General features: G+C 46.3%; 1 protein-coding gene across 5 annotated transcripts in view; it reads left to right on the forward strand.

Moving 5' to 3' along the window:
• Window positions 1-6731: 6731 nt before the first annotated feature.
• Window positions 6732-18376, forward strand: part of CHD7 (chromodomain helicase DNA binding protein 7) — a 195384-nt gene continuing 183739 nt past the window's right edge. For all 5 annotated transcript variants that reach the window (XM_058275557.2, XM_058275559.2, XM_058275561.2 and 2 more), the window contains exon 1: window positions 6732-7002. The gene's annotated coding sequence lies outside the window, so the exon portion shown is untranslated. The remainder of the gene's footprint in view (window positions 7003-18376) is intronic.

Genomic DNA, 18376 nt, shown 5'->3' on the forward strand with positions numbered 1-18376 from the left:
AACTCTTCCTGCCCCTTATTCCTTCTCTTGGTTAGTGACACAACTAGTTACCCAGCCCCCCCTCCCCAGAAAGAAACCTAGAAGTTTCTGCTTACTTCTCCCTTTCCCTCACTTCCCACTCATCAGTAGAGTCATTTGCCAACTCTATCAAACATGGCGCCTAAATATCTCCTGCAGCTGTTCCATTGGACCTATCACCAGGAGTGCTGCCCTGGGCGAGGCCCTCGTCCTGTCTCCCTTGGACCATCACCAATGGGTGCCTCTCCTCCCCCTCCCCCTTCTGAACATATGCAAACTGGTCCTGATCATTTTCCTGCTGACAAGCCTTCAGTGGCACCTCACCGCGTACGGGGCAAGGTAAACAATTCTTAATAGGCTCCACCACCTTTCCTGACCTGGCTCTGCTTTCCCTCCTTGTTTCCTGTGCCTTCTCTGTGCATGCTGGGTTCCCACTGAGCCAAATGACTGCGGTGTCTGACACTAGCCATCTGCCCCATGTATGTCCCAGAACAGTCCCCCCTCCTGGCGTACTTCCACCCCTGCCACCTGCAGAGTCCTCCAAGACTCAGCTCTGACATCATGAAGGCTCCCTGAAGCCTTCCCTGCCCATCTAGGCAAAAGCAGAATTAGTCCTCCCTCTTTCCGAGCATCACTGTACCCCATATCCACCATTGCACGTTTTCATTGCAATGACGTGCCAAAATGTGTGTCCCCTCTGATAGATCCAGAGAGCTTTCCTGGGACAGGGGTTGTGCCTTATTTTTGTTCACAGACCCCAGCATAGCATGGAGGTGCATGGCAAGGTCTCCAGAGCTATGACTATTTTGTGAATAACACACTGCATTTTCCAAGTTTAAATGTTTTATCCAAGTATCTGGTTGTAACTAGCTAAGTTGGCACTGTGAATCCCCACCTATTAATCTAGAAATAGAGACAAGAGGCTTTGGGGACTGCTCAGTAGTACTGAGGATAAGTTTGGTGACATCAAGTCACTGATGGTCACAGCTGGCAGCTGATAGGGGCAGAGGCTCCCTCTGGGTGGGAGGCATGGCCCCTCTGGATCCACCCTCTCTCACCCCCCATCACTGTTCCTTCCACGATAGAGTGCTACCTTCCATCCCCATAGAGCTGAGTGGCTCTTCAGACCTGTCTTGGCTCCCTTTAGGGCAGCCCACATGGCAAGCATTTAGCCAAGTCTTGGAGTCTGGACACTAAAAAAGAAGTTGACGGTTGCATTTATCGCTTCCCTTTTTTTTTGATTCCCCACTGTTTCTCCTTCCTACAGGTCTAGTTGCTCCTCACCCTACCTCAGAGATCTTTCTAGGCTGACTTGTTACTCTCTTGCTGAAATCCCTTCAGGGACTCTTCACAACTCTTGGGTGGCAAGCATAGAGCTCTTCTTGGCCCTGACAATTTCTTCAGTTTTCTCTCTTTCTACTGCCTCTTCCCCCCCTTATACAAGTTTATGAAACATTTATCGAGCACCTTCAGTAGGGAAGGTTCTATGCTAACTGGACATACTGGCAAAGACAAAGGCAGTCATTGCCTCCAAGTAACTCATAGCCCAATGGGATGAATGAGTTGTGATGCTTGATGCTTTAGTGGTCATGGGCATCTTTGGGAGAACAAAGAAAAGACAGCCAAACTATCTGCGGAGACCTGAGCAGACTGTGGGGGAAAGATTGGCTCAATCTCTATGCTGCCCTCAAAATGGAACACCTGCAGCAAACTAAACTCTCATAGGCTTTGGCGCCACTGAGCCCCTTTGTCCTCTGCGGGGTTGCCTCTCACCTCATTGCTCTGAGGCCTACCCGAGGGCCAGCTCAAGATTCCCTTCCTTTCTTTTTGCTGCCACAAAATAGGAGGTCCTTGAAGGTTGGGGCCTTACCATGTCCCCAATGCTCATATAGAGTGACACCTAGGAGCCATTCAATGAACTTTTGTTGAAAGAGCGGCTAAAACTAAGCAAAACTTGCTATCTCTGGGCCCCATCACTGGCCTAATTGTAGCACCAGAGACTTTCTTTTCTGGACCATAAGGCCTGCCCTTGACAGTTGTCACCCAAAGCTTGGAACTGTACTCTAGGCTAATGGAAATGAAATAAGGAGTCATAGTGAATGATTTTTTAAAAAAAGATTTACTTTTTATTTATTTCTCTCTGCTTCTCCCCCCATTGTCTGCTCTCTGTGTCCATGTGTTCCTCTGTGACTGCTCTTATCCTTATCAGCAGCACCAGGAATCTGTGTCTCTTTTTGTTGCATCATCTTGTTGTGTCAGTTCTCCGTGTGTGCGGCACCATTCCTGGGCAGGCTGAACTTTCTTTCTCGCTGGACAGCTCTCCTTGTGGAGGCGCACTCTTTGTGTGTGGGACACCCCTGCGTGGCAGGACACTCCTTGCGCGCATCAGCGCTGCGCATGGGCCAGCTCCACATGGGTCAAGGAGGCCCAGGGTTTGAACCGCGGACCTCCCGTGTGGTAGACGGACGCCCTAACCACTGGGCCAAGTCCACTGCCTCCCTTGAATGATTTTTAAACCAACATACTATCTGCTTATATAAGAGACACTGGGTTGATTGCTAACACAATTTCATGCAACACATACCTGATAAATGAAAAAGTACAGAGAGAGATTCTAAGTGTAATTTAAGAAGAAGATCTTCAGAAAAAAAATGAACTAATTCATATTCATATGCTATCTATGTTAAAACCTGGGAGGAAAACTAAAGAAGTAAGTTTTTATGCAGAGAAACGGATGCTTTTGTGTTCAGGTAGAGTATGTGTAACTAAATAGTAATTTCAATGCCTTGCAACTAGTAAGGTAAAGGACAACATCACTGGGAAAGTTACCATTTTAGACACTGTAAAAGAACTGTTTTAATTAAGAAAATGGGATCAATTTTTTAAACAAATACACCTCCTTTCCTTTATGAAAAATCCAGTAAAAGATTATACAGTTACTATGGGAAGCAGACTTGGCCCAGTGGTTAGGGCGTCCATCTACCACATGGGACGTCTGTGGTTCAAACCCCGGGCCTCCTTGACCCGTGTAAAGCTGGCCCATGCGCAGTGCTGATGCGCGCAAGGAGTGCCCTGCCACGCAGGGGTGTCCCCCGCGTAGGGGAGCCCCACGCGCCAGGAGTGCGCCCCGTAAGGAGAGCTGCCCAGCGCGAAAGAAAGTGCAGCCTGCCCAGGAATGGCGCCACACACACGGGGAGCTGACACAGCAAGATGATGCAACAAAAAGAAACACAGATTCCCGTGCTGCTGCTAAGGATAGAAGCGGTCACAGAAGAACACACAGTGAATGGACACAGAGAGCTGACAACTGGGGGGGAGAGGGGAGAGAAATAAATAAAATAAATCTTAAAAAAAAAGATTATACAGTTACTCTGGTGAAGCAGGAAAAATTTTGAAGCCTTTTCTTTCTAGTGTTTTCTTCAGAATGGGTAGCCTCCTAAAAATCCATATCTTTATTTTTCGAAATATCTTCAATGACATTAAATCTTTATCACTGAAAGGCAAAATGCGTTGTTTGGAGCTAGCCAAAGTCATTTGGGTGCCAATTTGGTAAATGATGAAACAGAATAATGCAGATTTTTAGTGAAAAAAAAAAAGATATTGCTCTAAAAGAGTTATTTTTTATGGCTTGCCAATTGGTCTCTACCACGATTTCAAAACACGAGCTCCAAAAATGCATTGAGGTATGTTCTCAATGCCGGAATTAATATAATTAATGTCTAACTCCCTTTGCAATATTTTAAAGGTCAAAACATTTGGAAGAACAGCTAGGGCTGGAGTTATGAATAAAAAGGTGTTTAAAAGTTTGGGTGTTTTCAGTTATTTTGGATGTGCAAATTACCCTTCTCCTCCCCTCTCTCTACCCCCTGCACCCCCCAAAAAGTATCCCTTCTCCCCCCCCTCACAAAAAAAAAAATGTATTACAGGCTGCTACATTATGGCCATGTTCCCAAACAAAGATAGATATAGATTTGTCTAAGCAGGAACGCCACGGAACGGTCGGGGGTTTGTGTTAGTCTCTTGGAAGGGACGGTTTCCATCGTTTTCAAAGGGCCTAGGAAAACTTTTGTCCTAGGTTCGGTTGGCTTTGGTATTTTTCTCAACTGCCTTCCACTTGCCCCAGGTCATCATCCTAAAGCCCCACTGTTCAGGTCTCTAGGACCTTTTCACTGTCCTCTGGGCTACAGCTAACTCTGGCCTGTCCTATCCCCCAAGGGCTCAGGCTCTAAAATTACCATTTCTCTTATCGCTAAATCAAAACTACCAATCCATTAGATGGTAAACTCCATGAAGGCGAGGGTTTGGGCCTGTTTTGTTTACTGCTGTATCTGCAGGGCCTAGAACATTGGTAGGCCCCTCAACCTGGAATGACTGGATAAATCTCTAAATGGGTGAACCTCTGCTAGTGTCAAGAGGAGAGCAACCCATTGAACTAATTTACACTCAAATGTGAATGACCGTGGAGTCCCTTATCTCTCCTTAGGGTATTTACATACTTAAAGGAAAGGCTTGTGAATTCAAATAATTCTCTTTGGGAAAACTTCAATAGTGAAGCAAATGGAGAGAAAACATTCCAGGCCTAAAGGTAGTGGGGGGTGGGAGCTAAGGCTAGGAAGGCCAGAGCTGCCTAGGGGTTTGCCCCTGGGGCTATCTGCTGGGCAAGGCCCCTGAAGTTCACACCAGTACAAGCTCTAAAAGCTTAGAGACTTCTTCACCGTGGCTCTCAGAGACTGTGCCTGGGCTGTGCTGGGAGAGTAAGCCAGAGCCGGCCTGCAGATCTGTTTCTTTCTAAGTTGGGCAGTGCTGTACTATTTCTACAATGTTTCAAAAGGAAGTTTTATCCCTTTCTAAATGAATAAGGACGCAGAGTCAGACCTCCCCATCATCACCTAATAGTATTTGTTGATTAAAGGTTAACTGTAATATTATACTTTCACCACATGTAGATGCCCTATTATTTTTTTAGCTTCTACATTGCTTTGAAATATATGCACAGCTGATAATTAGCTGGGGTGTACTATAAAAGATAAGAAAAAATTACTTCCCTGTCATACTCTAATTTTTGATGTGTTCTCACATAGGCAGATACTAGTGGTTTCCTTCAGACATTGGGTGTGTATGTGCATGTGTGTACACAATAAGATATATGTAAAATTAAAAAATGCACAGGAGAGTGTTCTTCATAGGCTTTCAGTGATAGATACAAATCTAATGGAAATGTAAGCCTAAACTCTGAATGCTGATATCTGGCTTATGTTATTTACAAAAAAAATCATAAGTTCATTTTAGTGTTTTCAGCTTTTTTAACGACAAGGTTCTTTCTCTAGTACCAATCCCTTTCGCTGAGCATCTGTGAACTCCTTGATTAAGACATTTACTTCTTTTAAGATGCTGCTCAAAAGTATGTTTCAACAAAGTCAAAAGCAGTGCATTTAATAAGTCAGTATAATGTAGCAAATCTTTACAAACTTATTACTGGTATTAAGAAAAATGTTTTAGTGATTAAGTGTAGTATAATCAAATATCTCTTGGATATTTTTGTCATCTCCTCATTTTATTTCAGAGTCCAATAATAGCAAGCTCTTTTTATTATGGGAAAGGACAATTTTGGCTGATTTAAGTTCGTTCCTTGATTTAAAAATCAAAGTAATCTTTAACCTAATAGATCACCCTAAAATGTAGTTAGCAGTTTGGAAAATTACAACTGCTCAGGATTTTCCGCACAGAAGATGCTCGATAAATGTCTGTAGATCTATTGCCTAAAGAAAAAATATAGTAAAAGAAAAATTTCTCCAAGTTTAATCTTTATTTTGTACTGGCAAGAGAAACAGTAAGAGGCTCGGATATTTAAGGCTAGGAGGTCATGTAAAAGTAGCTTTTTTTTTTTTTTTTGGCCAAAGAATGATTAAAACACTCTAGTCCTGACATGTTTAATAATGGGCACACAACCTATTTCTTTGTTTCATAACCATTGCGCGCGCTCTCCCTTTTGGCATGGTCACAAATTTCACAAAATCAACGCCATCTAGTTAAACTTTTTGATTTATTATTAGAACCCGGCCGGCCTATCAGCGAAGATGCAGGAAAAAGCCAAGTGGGGCAGCAGGATGCAATCATTTGAAACGGAAGGTGTCCATGCTCGACCGTTTCATGTGGGAAAATAATTCCAAGTTGAAGGATAATTCCACAAGGGACGGCGCCGCACCCCCGCGCCGCCGCCCGCGCCGCCCGGGCGAGCCCTCGCGGCCGGCCCGGGGGACCTCGGCGGGGCCCGCGGCCGCTTCCTGCCCCGGGGCGGCGCACCCGGGCGCGGGGAGGGGGCCGCGCGGGAGACGTGGCACCGCCGCCAGCCCGCGCCCCGGGCGCTGCCGCGCGGCCGCCGAGCGCTCGCCGGAGCCCCGCAGGAGGGGCGGCGGCGCCCGCCGCGGACGGGAAGTGGCGCCCGGCCCGCCCCGCGCCGCCCGCGGCCCCGCGCCGCCCCCTTTCTCTCGGCCTCTCCCTCGGCCTCCGCCACCCGGGCCGAATTCTTGCATAAATTATGCCAGGCGCGCCTGACGTCAGGTGGCGGCGCGCGGGCGCGGCGCGGAGGAGCCGGCGGCGGGCGCGCGCGTCCCCGCGGCCTCGGGCGCGCGCGGCGTGCCGGGCGCGCGCAGGCGCTGGCGTGCTGGGGCCGCGGCGGCGGCGGCGGCGGCGGCGGCAGCGGTGGCGGCGGCGGCGGCGGCGCGGGGGTTGAGCCGTGGTGGTGCGGGCGCGCTCGTGCTCGGGAACTATCGGATTAAACTTGAATCGAGTGAAATTACACAAAGGAGCGCCGCGGCCGAGGCGGCGCGGGGACCCGGAGACCCTGAAACTCGCCCGCGCCGCGTCCGCGCCCGGCCAACTCCGCGCCGAGGACCAGCCCCCGGCCGCGGCCGCCGAGCCAACTCCGGAGCCCGCTGCGCGTCGTGTGCCCCCGGCCCGGGCGGCAGGAGCCCGAGCGACCCGGTGAGCGCGAGAGTTGGCCGGGCGCCCCCGGGAGGGGCGGCGGCGGCAGGAAACCGCCCGGGGGCCGGGGCCGCGCGCGGAGTTGGGAGCGAGGAGTTGGGCGTGTGCGGGGCGGGGGGCGGCGGGGCCGGGGAGCGCCCGCCCGCGCCGGGTCGCCCGCGTCGCCGGCCCCGGCCCCGCGCCCGGAGCGCCGCCCGGCGCCCCAACTTTTGCCTGCGCGCGCGGGGCCGGCGGCGGCGGGGGCGCGCGGTCCGGCCGAGGGTCACTTCCTCGCATGTAAATGGCTTTTTGTTGTGCTGCCGGCGTGGGGGGGGGGGGGGCCCGGGGGACCGGAGCGAGCGTGTCTGCGCGGGGAGCGCGAGCGCGGTGCCTCCCGCCGGCGCCGAGCACGAGTTGCCGGCCCCCTTCGAGAGAAAAGGGAAGGAGGAAAAGTTGGGCTCCAACTCCGCGCGAGCGGCGATGGGCGCGCGGGCGCGGGCCGGCTGAGCGGCGGCGGCGGCGGCGGCGGCTCGGGGACGGCGCGACCCCCGCCCCCCGCTCCCGCCCCTCGCTCCGGACCGACCACGCCGCGCTCGCCGGGCACGGCGGCCGCCCCGGCGCGAACAAAGTGCGTCCCTCCCGGCGCGGCGACGGCCCCCGGCGAGGTGGGTCGGCGGCGGGGAAAGTGCGCGGGGCGCCCGCGTGGGGCCCGGGCGGCGCGAACACGCGGCGCGGGGGGCGTCCCGGGCCGGCCGGCGCACCGCGGGGCCGGAGTTGCAAGACCCCGAGCCGGGGGCGCCCGGGGCTCCCCGGCGGCTCCCGAGTGCGCGAGGAGGAGAAGAAAGGGAGCGGGGCCGGGGCGAGCGAGGGGCGGCGCGGCGAGGCGAGGGGACCCCACCTTGCCGAGCTGGCCGGGCCGGCGGCGGCAGCGGCTGCATAATAGAGACTTTAACCCCCGGACGCAACTCGGCTCCCCCGGGCCCCCCGCACCGTCGGGGCTCCGCGCCGGCTGCAGGGGGGGTCGCCAGGTGGTCCCCGAGGTGGCCCGGGTGCGCTCTGGCCCCGCAGAGAGCCGCGGCTCGGAGCGTGAACGGCCGAGGTGGCTGGAGGCCAAGCGGTCAGCGGGGAGAGGAAGGAGGGCGGCGGGGACGCCTTGTTTGTTTGATTCGCATCGGGGTCTGGGCTCGCCGGGGGCGCGGCGCGGGGCTCGGCGGGGGCCCCGGGTGGGCTGCGGGGCGGGGCCGGGCGGGCGCGGGCGGGGGCCGCCGGACCCGGGGCGGGGGGTCGGGAGGCTCCGGGGAAGGAGCCGGCGGCCCCGAGCAGCCATCATTACCGAGCCGCCTTTCTCCGGATGGCTGTGCCTCGCGGAGCCCCGCGCCGTGGGAGCGCACCCCAAACTCCCGGCCGGCAGCCCGCTTTGTGAGCGCCCCCGGGAAGCGGGCGGCGCGGGGAGTGCTCCCGCTATGGGTCCGCCGGGTTTCCCGGAGGTCACTTTTAGAGACTGTTCACGCCTCGGTTTTAAACTAGTTTTTTTTCCCCCCCTTCTGAACAGACAATGGACAAAAGAAAAGTAGCGACCCACATGGAGAGTTTCCTTTTGAATTGCTAGAATTAGATACACTATCCAGCTTTCCACTTGCTAAGTATACTTTTTAGTTTCTCATTGTATGTTCTCTAGCAAGTCGATTTAAATAACTTATGTTTAAGATGTGTGCATTCTCTAGGCTCGATTTCTGGAATACACGAAATATTTTAATTTATCTTTAAAGGATTATGTGAAGGCCCGGGTTTTTATTATTTCCTAAAAATATTAACTTAAGCCGTCTTTGCAGTGGGCGATGTCTTTCACAGGGGTTGAGTGCATTTCCCCCAGATCTCTCTCATTGAGAGGGGGGAGTACTCCATATACGCAATAATCAGATAGAACAAAAATTATTTCTCTATATTTTCTCACAGATCTAACGATGACCAAAAAAAAAAAAAAAAAAAAAAAAATTGTCTATGACCTTAGCGACACGGGTACTTGATTTATCCCAGTTATAATTCTCCTTAGATTGCAGTAATGTGTAAGTACTGTGAAATTCCTATTTCAGAAATAACTTGAGCAGTGATTTTATGAAGTTGAAACCCGTCTCCCAGCCCCCAGAGTACATCTGTCGCGGAGTGTTTTTGTCTTGCTGTTGCACAACAGAAGCCCTCCAGTCTTTACCCTAAAATGGCAGCTTTCATTTGACTGGGGCCCATTCATTGACAATGATAATAAAGAGGCTGAAAGCTAGATGCTTGGGGCACGGAGCAGGACTCGGTTTTGCCTTTCTAGGTGATAAGTAGAAAACATTTTACGTCTTCTAGTTTGCTCATGAAAAGTTTTTTTTTTTTTTTTGGTGTGTGTGAAAAATCTGTATTTTAAAAAAGTTACAAAGTAAACAATTTGGAAATGGAAAGGGGCTTGAGCAGAACATTTTGGGAACTAAATTTTCTTATTCTGTCAAACAGTGGAAATCTGGCGTTCACCTCTTTTTGATAACCCGCTCATAAAGGACATGATGGGGCTCGGGAGGTTTGTAACAGGTGAATTTTCTCATGATGTCCCGCAAGGATCTGGACTGTTTTCTAGCATGATGTGCTTTATTTTTATATTCTCTTCATATTTTCTATTTTTGTCTCCTGTGCAAGTCACTAAATTGAAGCTTGGTGAATTCTATCCTAGGTTTATGCTTTCAAGATTCAAATAAGTTTTTACATAAATGCTTTTTTTTTTTTTAATTAAAAGACTGGTTTGTGTATTCCAAACTGTAGTTTTATTGGCTTGATTAACGGGTTTATGTAAAAATATTTTTTAAAAAATCACTTCCTTTTCTGTATCTTAACACAGAAGGCAAAACAGAGACATGATAAAGAACAGTTGTATAGGTGATGTTTAAAAACTCAAAAATTATGTCTTTTGAGAGAGAAAGAACACTTTTGGTTCCAAGCTGAAAATGTGAAAGGCAAGTTTAAAATTATACTGCCAGTAACTTAATTTTAAAATAGTACTTTTACAGATTCACCTGTACTTGGTTTAGTTTTTAATCAGTTTGGCTTATAGGACCAACCATTACCAAAACTTTTTGTAATGACAGTTTCATAGGTCAGCTTTACTTAAAATGAATACTATGGAGAATGCTTTTGTAATATTGTATTAAGGAAGTTTTACAACCTTTTCTTCATACAGATGCAAAACCAATAATACGATTCTTACGGTATGATTTTTAAGCAATTAAGTCAAAAGACCAGGAATATTTGCATCTATGAGAGAACACAGTATCTGAAAGCTTTTATATGCATGGTGAGTAACCCAAAAGGGTAATCTAAGTGCCAGGTTTATGATTGTTCAAACCTAGGGTTGCAGCAGTTTATTCCCTATGCTTGAGAAAAGAATTTTGCCATACAGTCACTATTCCCTAATGTCGGTTCAGCAAACATGGGCAAGTCTTCAGTGTGTAAAAAGGCAGTGACCGTACTTTCCCTCAGGGAGTTTACCGTCTAGCAAGAGACTGTTCGAGAGGGAGCCACGTTTTCACTCTGAACCTCGAAGCGTGTGAACTTTGGAGACAATGGTTATCTTTCAGCCTTATTATCCAAATACGGCCTTTCAGGTTTGATAGCAGGCACCCTGGCCGGCTTATAAACATCTCCTATAAATAAGGCATTGCAAGAATGAAAATGCTTAGTCAGGGCTGAGCAAAGTGTGTGACAACAGAAAATGGCTCTTAAAATTAACTTGAGCTTTGTAAGAAAGTTGATTCACTTCCAGTATTTGGATGATTTCTGTATGTATGCAAACAAGCACCTAAAGAGAGAAATGGCAGTCCCGTAGTTAATGCTCTAAAAGGGAGAAGAAACATTTGGGTGATGCTGCATTGACGTCAGAAACCTATTGGCTTTCTGTGGCTGACCTGTTCTTTCACATAGCACATTTCTATAGGCTTTTAAAAAATTCTCTTTTTGTGCCATTGGAAATGTGGACTTCAGTGTTATTTCTTGTCAGGATTCTAAAACTGTTACAGCTTTATTGGTTTGGGAGTTAAATTTTTCCTCTTTCTCTGGAAAACTTTATGTAATCTTACTAGTTCTAAAAAAGTTCCTTGACATCCAAAGATGACCAGTGATGCCAAAATATAAAAGAAATTGGGATCACTTAGTTTTCCTGTAAGAAATATGAAGATGTATGATTTATTTCAATTTGGATATCACTCAGATAGCAATTATGGCAGAAAGCCACAGCTGATTACGGTGATAGTTGAGAGCTGGGAAGGTAATTAAAAATACTGTTAATGCTCTTTTAAATTTTACTTTTATTAATATTCAACACAAACATGAAACCATACCTTTATGATATAAGTAACAAATAGGAAATCTTAGTGAACTTGTTGAACAGAAAGTCATTTTGTGATCATTAACGAATCTCTGGCTATTTAGAGTGAGGGCCTTAGTGAGCTGGTCTGACTTTCTCATTTTGCAGAAAACCCAGAGAGATTAATGAGATGAGCTGCCTCGGGCTGGTCACCTGGTGGTTGCAGGGCTTGTCTGAGTCACAGTTGGGTCTGGTGGTGGTGGGGTTTGCCCTGCCGGGTTGATCTTTGAATGAAGTTGATCTTTGAACGAATGCGCTGGTTCTGGAAGAGTCTAGCTCTCCTTCTGCTGCTATGACTCCAAAGGACCTCTGACTTAAGAATCCTAACAGCACACAATAATGCAGCTCTTCAAGGTGTTCTTAAACCAACAATCATTTATTTGCGTCTACTGTGTGATGTTACGGAGGTTGTTTTGTTTTTTTTTAAACTATGTTTTCTATCCAAAAAAATGCAGAGATAATTATTCCAAGATTTGATGACTGTTTTCACTTTAGGGGCATAGATTCATGACCATAACTAGATTCCTGTACCTTTTAACTAATGTTAGGTGACAGCAAACATGATGGTTTTCCAATGAGGTAATTTGGGGGGGGGGGTGTAGGGGAACTTATAATTTGTCTTTCAATTGAAATTTTAAAAAACTTAAAAAAATGATAATGTAGAATATTAATGATGAAGTATAACTTATTAACAAAAGGTTGGTTGGTCCTTGGGGCTGTTTGCTTATGCTAATACGGAATCGGAGATGCACTTTTCTTTGCAGTGACCCTTTCAACCTTGCACCACCTCTGGCAGGTGCCATACTTGGCCCCCAAGGCAGTTGAATCTGGGCTGGGATCAGTTTTCCTGTTTAAGTTCATCTGTTTTCTTGTTCATCAATTACTCAACTATTTTTGGGGTATCTGCTACCTGAAAGGTGCTGTTAGGGCTAGGAATTCAATAGTGATGAGAAGATGTATTAGACACATAGCAAAAATAAAGCCACTGCGTGGCCACAGGTGTTCTGCAGTGGACCCTGGGATGACTGAGGACTTGTGACTTGGGGACTAACTTTATGGCAAGTTCTTTAGGAAGAGGCTTTCATACTGCCCCTCAAGTGCTGGTGGAGGAAGGGGCCAGAGGGCATTCCAGGAGAGCAGTGAGATGAGATCTCAGAGGCAGGCAGGGCTTGACTTATAGGATGTGGAGTTTGGGATTTGTTTTTGCAGCAGTAGGAGCCACCAACAAAGAGTCTCAGGCAGTGTTTGTCATGAGCAGATTTGTATTTTGAAGAAGATGAGTGAGTAGGTGAGGGTGGAAGGGAGAACAGGTTGGGGACAACAGCAGGCAGTGATTGTGCCTGGGATGGAAATGACAATGATTTGGACTAGACTGTTAGCCAAAGAGCTGGGGAGAAATGGAAGATTTGAGGAGTACTGAGGTTAAAAAAACAGGATTTGGTGGTGGATTTGCTCAGGGAATGCAGGTTTCTAGCTTATCCACTGGCTGACTGGCTGGTTGGCGATGCTGTTCTCAGAGGCAGGGAACACCCAGGAGGACAGGTCTGAGGAGGAAGATTCTTGTAGCCTCTGACTGAGGTAGCAGATAATGGACCATGGTAGGATTGTTTTGGACACACCTTCTTTCCATTGCTAGTGGCATTGCCAAACTTTCTGGAATAATTGCTTGGGCAATAAATTGGTGTATGGTGAACCCACCATGACTTGCAGAGGTGGCAGGGTGTGTGTGTGATGAAATTACTTGCCTAGCATGTAGCTCTGTACAAGTTTGCTCTTTCTAGATTGGAATAGAATCCTGTGGGAACCAGATTTTTCCACGTTGAGTTCTTCTCTATCTCCACATTCTGGAGGCAGTTAGGTATTGGGTTCCTAACAAATAGCTGGTGGGGTCTCACTCTGCTTTCAGTGCTGTGCTGCTCACTCAGATAGAGTTGTATCTTACAAGTTGGTTGCAGTCTTACCTAGATATGGTAGAATTACTGAAATAGTCATGGAGAAAAATACTATTCTTGGCCAAATCAACTACTTGATTTTTAGTGGGTTATTTCGGAACCAATTTGATCTGTAGATTATTTTCAAAGCCACTTTGTTCATTTATTATAAAGAGCAGATTATTGAGAGTAGTTTAGTTGTCTGGTAGCAAGTGAGAGATACTGATAATCCAGAAAAGCTTCCCAAGTTGCCGACTTCTGGTATTATGTGAGGGACCATGAAAATCTTGAACATGGATCTTGAAACATTTTTTTGTGTGCGTTTGTATTTTCTTTTTTGCCAGTTTTTGTAGGTGGCCACATTCTCCATTTATTTTTGTTTTAGGTCAGGTTTTTTGTTCTCAGTGTGCAGAAAGCTATTTGTCCTGGGACTTGTCTCGGGAAAGGATTCTTTTTCAAAGGCCAGCTTACTGACACTGTTTGCTCTTCCTGGGCCTTGCTGGTGGCCATTTTGACTCACATTCAAATCCACCAGGGCCTTGTCTCTTCCAGGGTGGGAAAGATTGTGTGGATTCACAGGCTCATTTAAGGACTCAACGTTTGTCACAGGGACATGTTTGGTCCGAAAGTTTTACTCTTGCCTCTCCTGGTTTTGAGTGATAATTTGAATAGATTCAATTCAGGAACAGTAATGTTACTGTGTGGGAGAATAAAAAAGCTTGGTGTGATGGCCTCAGCTGGGCTTGTGTAAACTATTCTGTGGTAATTTACTTCTAATACTACTTCTTAAATTTGCTGGTTTTAAATCTTCTTAAAACCCTTCCAGATACAGTGTCTTGTTTGGTCCCACCAATGGTGTCGTCTTATGGCATAAGAAGCCATTTCCACCTCGGAGGTGTAGGACTGAATGGAACGCCGCACACAGGCCTCCTGTGATGTGGTTTTGAGTGGAAGAATAAAGAGGATGTTTATTTGGGGCCTGCCTTTCTCAGAGGACAGCAGGGGCTGAGCAGGTAGATCAGGGCATGTGGCAGATTGAGGTTTTCAACCAGGTAGTTCATTGGAATGGGGGTCCATCCAAGGGCCACACGGCTGAGTACTCCAAACGGCTGCTCTAACCAGCGCACCTCTGCAGGGGTGGCTCGCAACCCTGGACACCACGCCAGCCTCTGTGTGGGGGAAGACGAGGAATTGGAGGTGTGTGGTAATTTTGACATATCACTCTCCCTGGGACCCTCAACTAAAAGCAGGCTTGTTTCTGTGCTATTTGTCATATATCTAAAAAAGAGTATGTGGTGGCTAGATAATTTTTTTTTTTCCTAATTCTGAAGCAAGTTTGGGGATTCCTTTAACCTTATAACAGACCTTTTTTTATCCTTTTGAATGAAACCATAAAAATTTTAGTAATCTGTTCTGTGTTATATGTAATACAATCTTTATTTTAACATTCTTAAAATTTATTAAACATCTTTAGCATGATAGCAAGGAGGCAAATAGTGGGAAGTCCCTTGTAGAATTCTAAACATGATGTTAGTTTCCAAATCACTTTCCTGCCCTTGCACTAAATGAATAATAAAACCATCTTGAGTACAGGTGTACAATAAAAAGCAATACTTGGTGATGTATCTAAACATTTATGGGTTTAGCCATCACTTTACTTATGGACAGAGCTGACAGTATATTGAACCTTTGAAGCCTGGAGCCTGGATCCTTCAGGGAACTTTTTTTTTTTTTTTTTTTAAAACATCTCAGTATTGCAGTATTTTATATTCTTATATACTTGACCTTGTGTGTGCTTGAAATTTTGCTTTGGCCAATTGCAGGTGTATTGATCTTTCAGAAAAAATCATGCAGACTCATCTTGAGAATTTCAAAATCTTATTAAATCAAGAAGCAACTTTTATTTTCTCTATTAGGTGTGTGTTGGACAACTAAGTAAAACTGCAGAAATAACAAGGCAACCTTAAAAATAATAGTAACAACCATAATGATGATCTGACGGTCATTGGGCATTTTTAGTCAGCCAGGCCTTACATGAAGGGTTTTATACAGACCATTTTATATGATTGACAGCACATCTCTAGGAAATAGGTAGAATAATTATCCCCATTTTATAGGTGGGGAAACTCTTGGGTCGAAGGTTAAATGCCCAGGGCCGTTCTACCCTGGCAAGACGTGAAGGAGGATTTTGAATCCAGATTGACCATCAATCTGTTAACACCTGCACAGCAACCTCTGCAATCCTGTAGCAGACCCTGCTGCTACTTCTTGTCAGCCCAGGCCACTCTCTGTCCACACATCCTCTGTTTGTGTCTACTCTTTTTGGGGACTACCAGTCTTGCACGTTGTTGGCACCTTGGATAGTTTGGCCCCGTGCCTTTCATCTCCCATGTAGATGAGAACGACTGTTCTTGTGGAGGTTTCATTCTGTGCCAGCTGGAGAATGTGAGCTCTGACATTGGACAGGTCAGGCTGGGGACCATAAAAACGGAGAAGGTGATAGTACCAACCACCCCAGGTTATGGTGACAATTAAACTCTACCTAAAGCAGTTAATAAAACATATGGCCCATTGATTAATTATCATATTAACCATCTTCCTCACTGACCTTATCATACTGTGTGTCTTTGTTTTTTAATTATTATTAGAAAAAAAGTACCCCAAGAATGAATGATAAACTTCAATAAAAAAGTTAAAAAAAGATTAAAAAAAATAAAAGAAAAGATAAAGTCCCCCAAACTATGATCCTAAATTATGGGTAGAGAACAAGTGGCCTGCTGTAGTGTTTGGGTACACTTTTCACTTTTCCTCAGGAATAGACATTTGAAAATTAGTATCTGTATGTGCCTTTGTTCAGCAATACAACCAGATGTCATTTATCTAATCCTCTCAATGGTTAAATAGGATGATTCAGATGCCCCAAGTAGGAAAAACGACAAATTAAGGCAACAGTTCTTGCTATGAAGACATTCATCTGCTACCAGAATTATGGCTAACCCTGAAGTAAACCAGTTATTCCTCCTTTTCTCCAAACTTGCAATGATCCAGAATTGGGGGGTGCTGTTCTCATAGATGATCAGTGGTTTGGGTATATTCGGTTAGTTCTAGAATATTAGAACATTCCGATTCCTACCTGAGAGCTGCAGGGTGTTGTTGAAATCTGTAGGCACTCTAGCTTCTTGAATCTCTCAACACTTGACTTAGTCCTTTCTTCCCTAATTCTGTTTACTGCTGATGGAAGAGGCACGAAGGGATCTTAAACCAGGAGAGTAGATTTGGGAGTCACGGTGGATGTCTTAGTTTGCCACGGCTGCTATGACAAATAACATACAATTGGGTGGCTTAAACAGCAGGAATGTATTACCGCATGGTATTGGAGGCTAGTCATGCTTTCTCCCAGAGTGCATAGTGTTCTGGTGCAGGCTCACCACAGTCCTTCAGCTTCCTTGGCTTGCATCTCTGCCTCCATCACATGACTCATTCTTTGGCTTCTGTGGCTGGCTTTTGTTAACTTCCGGCTTCTAGTTCCAGGTCCATTTTCCTTTGCTTGTAAAGACTTCAGCCATATTGGATTAAGACCTGCTTCCTTTCAGTTTGGCCACAACTTAATTAATAATAAGATCTTCAGAGATCCTGTTGACAAATGGGTTTATACTCACTGGACTGTAGATTAAGACTTGAACATGTTTTTTGTGGGGTACATGATTCAGTCCCCAGGGTGGTGGTGGTGGTGGTATGTGGTGAGTAGTGAGTGGTGGATATGAGTGGCAAGTATTACAGAAAATGGAATAGTTTCTCTTCCTCTGGAAGAGGGGTAAGCTCCCTTATAATTCCACTGCTACCCAGACTGACGCCCAAAATGGAAGATACGGGATGTAGACAATTGTCATTTTATTTTCTTCTATTGTGTATTTACTTAAAAGCAACTAGAAGGGAATAATAAAACAAATGGGGTAAAATGTAAACAATGATGAATCTGTAGATGGGAGTTCCGTGTGCTAGTTTCCCTCTTTACTGCAAGTTTGAAATTGTATCAAAATAAAAAGTTTTTTTTTTTTTTTTTTAAAACAACAGTGACACTCTAAGGGGATTGATCTCAATTACTAACAGTTATGGAGCATGAACTTTGTCAGCATTTTCCTAAGCTGTTTACATGAATGTTTTTCACTGTATCAAAAAACTGAGGAAGGAATTATAATTGCCATTGTATAGGTGAAGAGATAGAATTTTAGAGATTGTTTACTAAATATGCCCAGGATCCCAGCTATTAACGGGTGGAGTTGGGACTCAACTCAGGTCAGTCTCATTTAACAGCCCATAGCATTAACATCTCTGCAGAAGTTGCTCTGAATGGTCCCAGGACAGTGAACCTCAGTCTTGGAGGGACAGGAGCTCATCCTCCTGTGCTTTTGAGGGCTGATTCCCGGAGAAAGACACCGAGAGGCCGAATGGCATCCGTCAACAGAGGAGGGAGGCCCCTTTTCCTCAGATGCTGGAGCTTATCAATTGCAAACACTTTTCCCTAAAAGACACATGCCTGCTGTGAGACTTTCTGGTGTTCCAACCCTGCTTCCATCTATCAGTCCAAGGCGTAACCAGTATCAGGGCGTTCAGATGGTTGCAGAATTGCCTTTCCTCAGAGTTTCCCCCCAGTGCTTATCCAAGATGAAATTCAGTTAGCGTCTTTTTCTAACTACACAGGATTGGCGTTGCCCAGAAAGGGATGCATGATGTTACTCATGTGCCCCCAGTCACGGTACTTGCTCCTCTTACGTAGATGAACGTATGTGGGGATGCAGGGCCCATGACACAAATGCTTGCATACTGCTTCTGCTGCACACGACCATCTTCTCCCACCATGCAGCACATCACTTAAGTCTAACCTTCAACTGTAGAAATCAGTAGACTTCTAGGTTGTCCCATGGCCAGTTTTTTTTTTTTTTTAAACGATAAAATCCCCAATCCTACTATGCCTGAAAGAAGTGTTCTATGGCAATGTATTTCTGGATTTTGTGCATGTCGATAGCTTTTTTCCCCTTTTGCCTTCACAATTGAACTGGTTCAAGTA

The sequence above is a fragment of the Dasypus novemcinctus genome, chromosome 14 (assembly GCF_030445035.2).
Source record: "Dasypus novemcinctus isolate mDasNov1 chromosome 14, mDasNov1.1.hap2, whole genome shotgun sequence".
In the NCBI taxonomy this organism is placed as follows: Eukaryota; Metazoa; Chordata; class Mammalia; order Cingulata; family Dasypodidae; genus Dasypus; species Dasypus novemcinctus.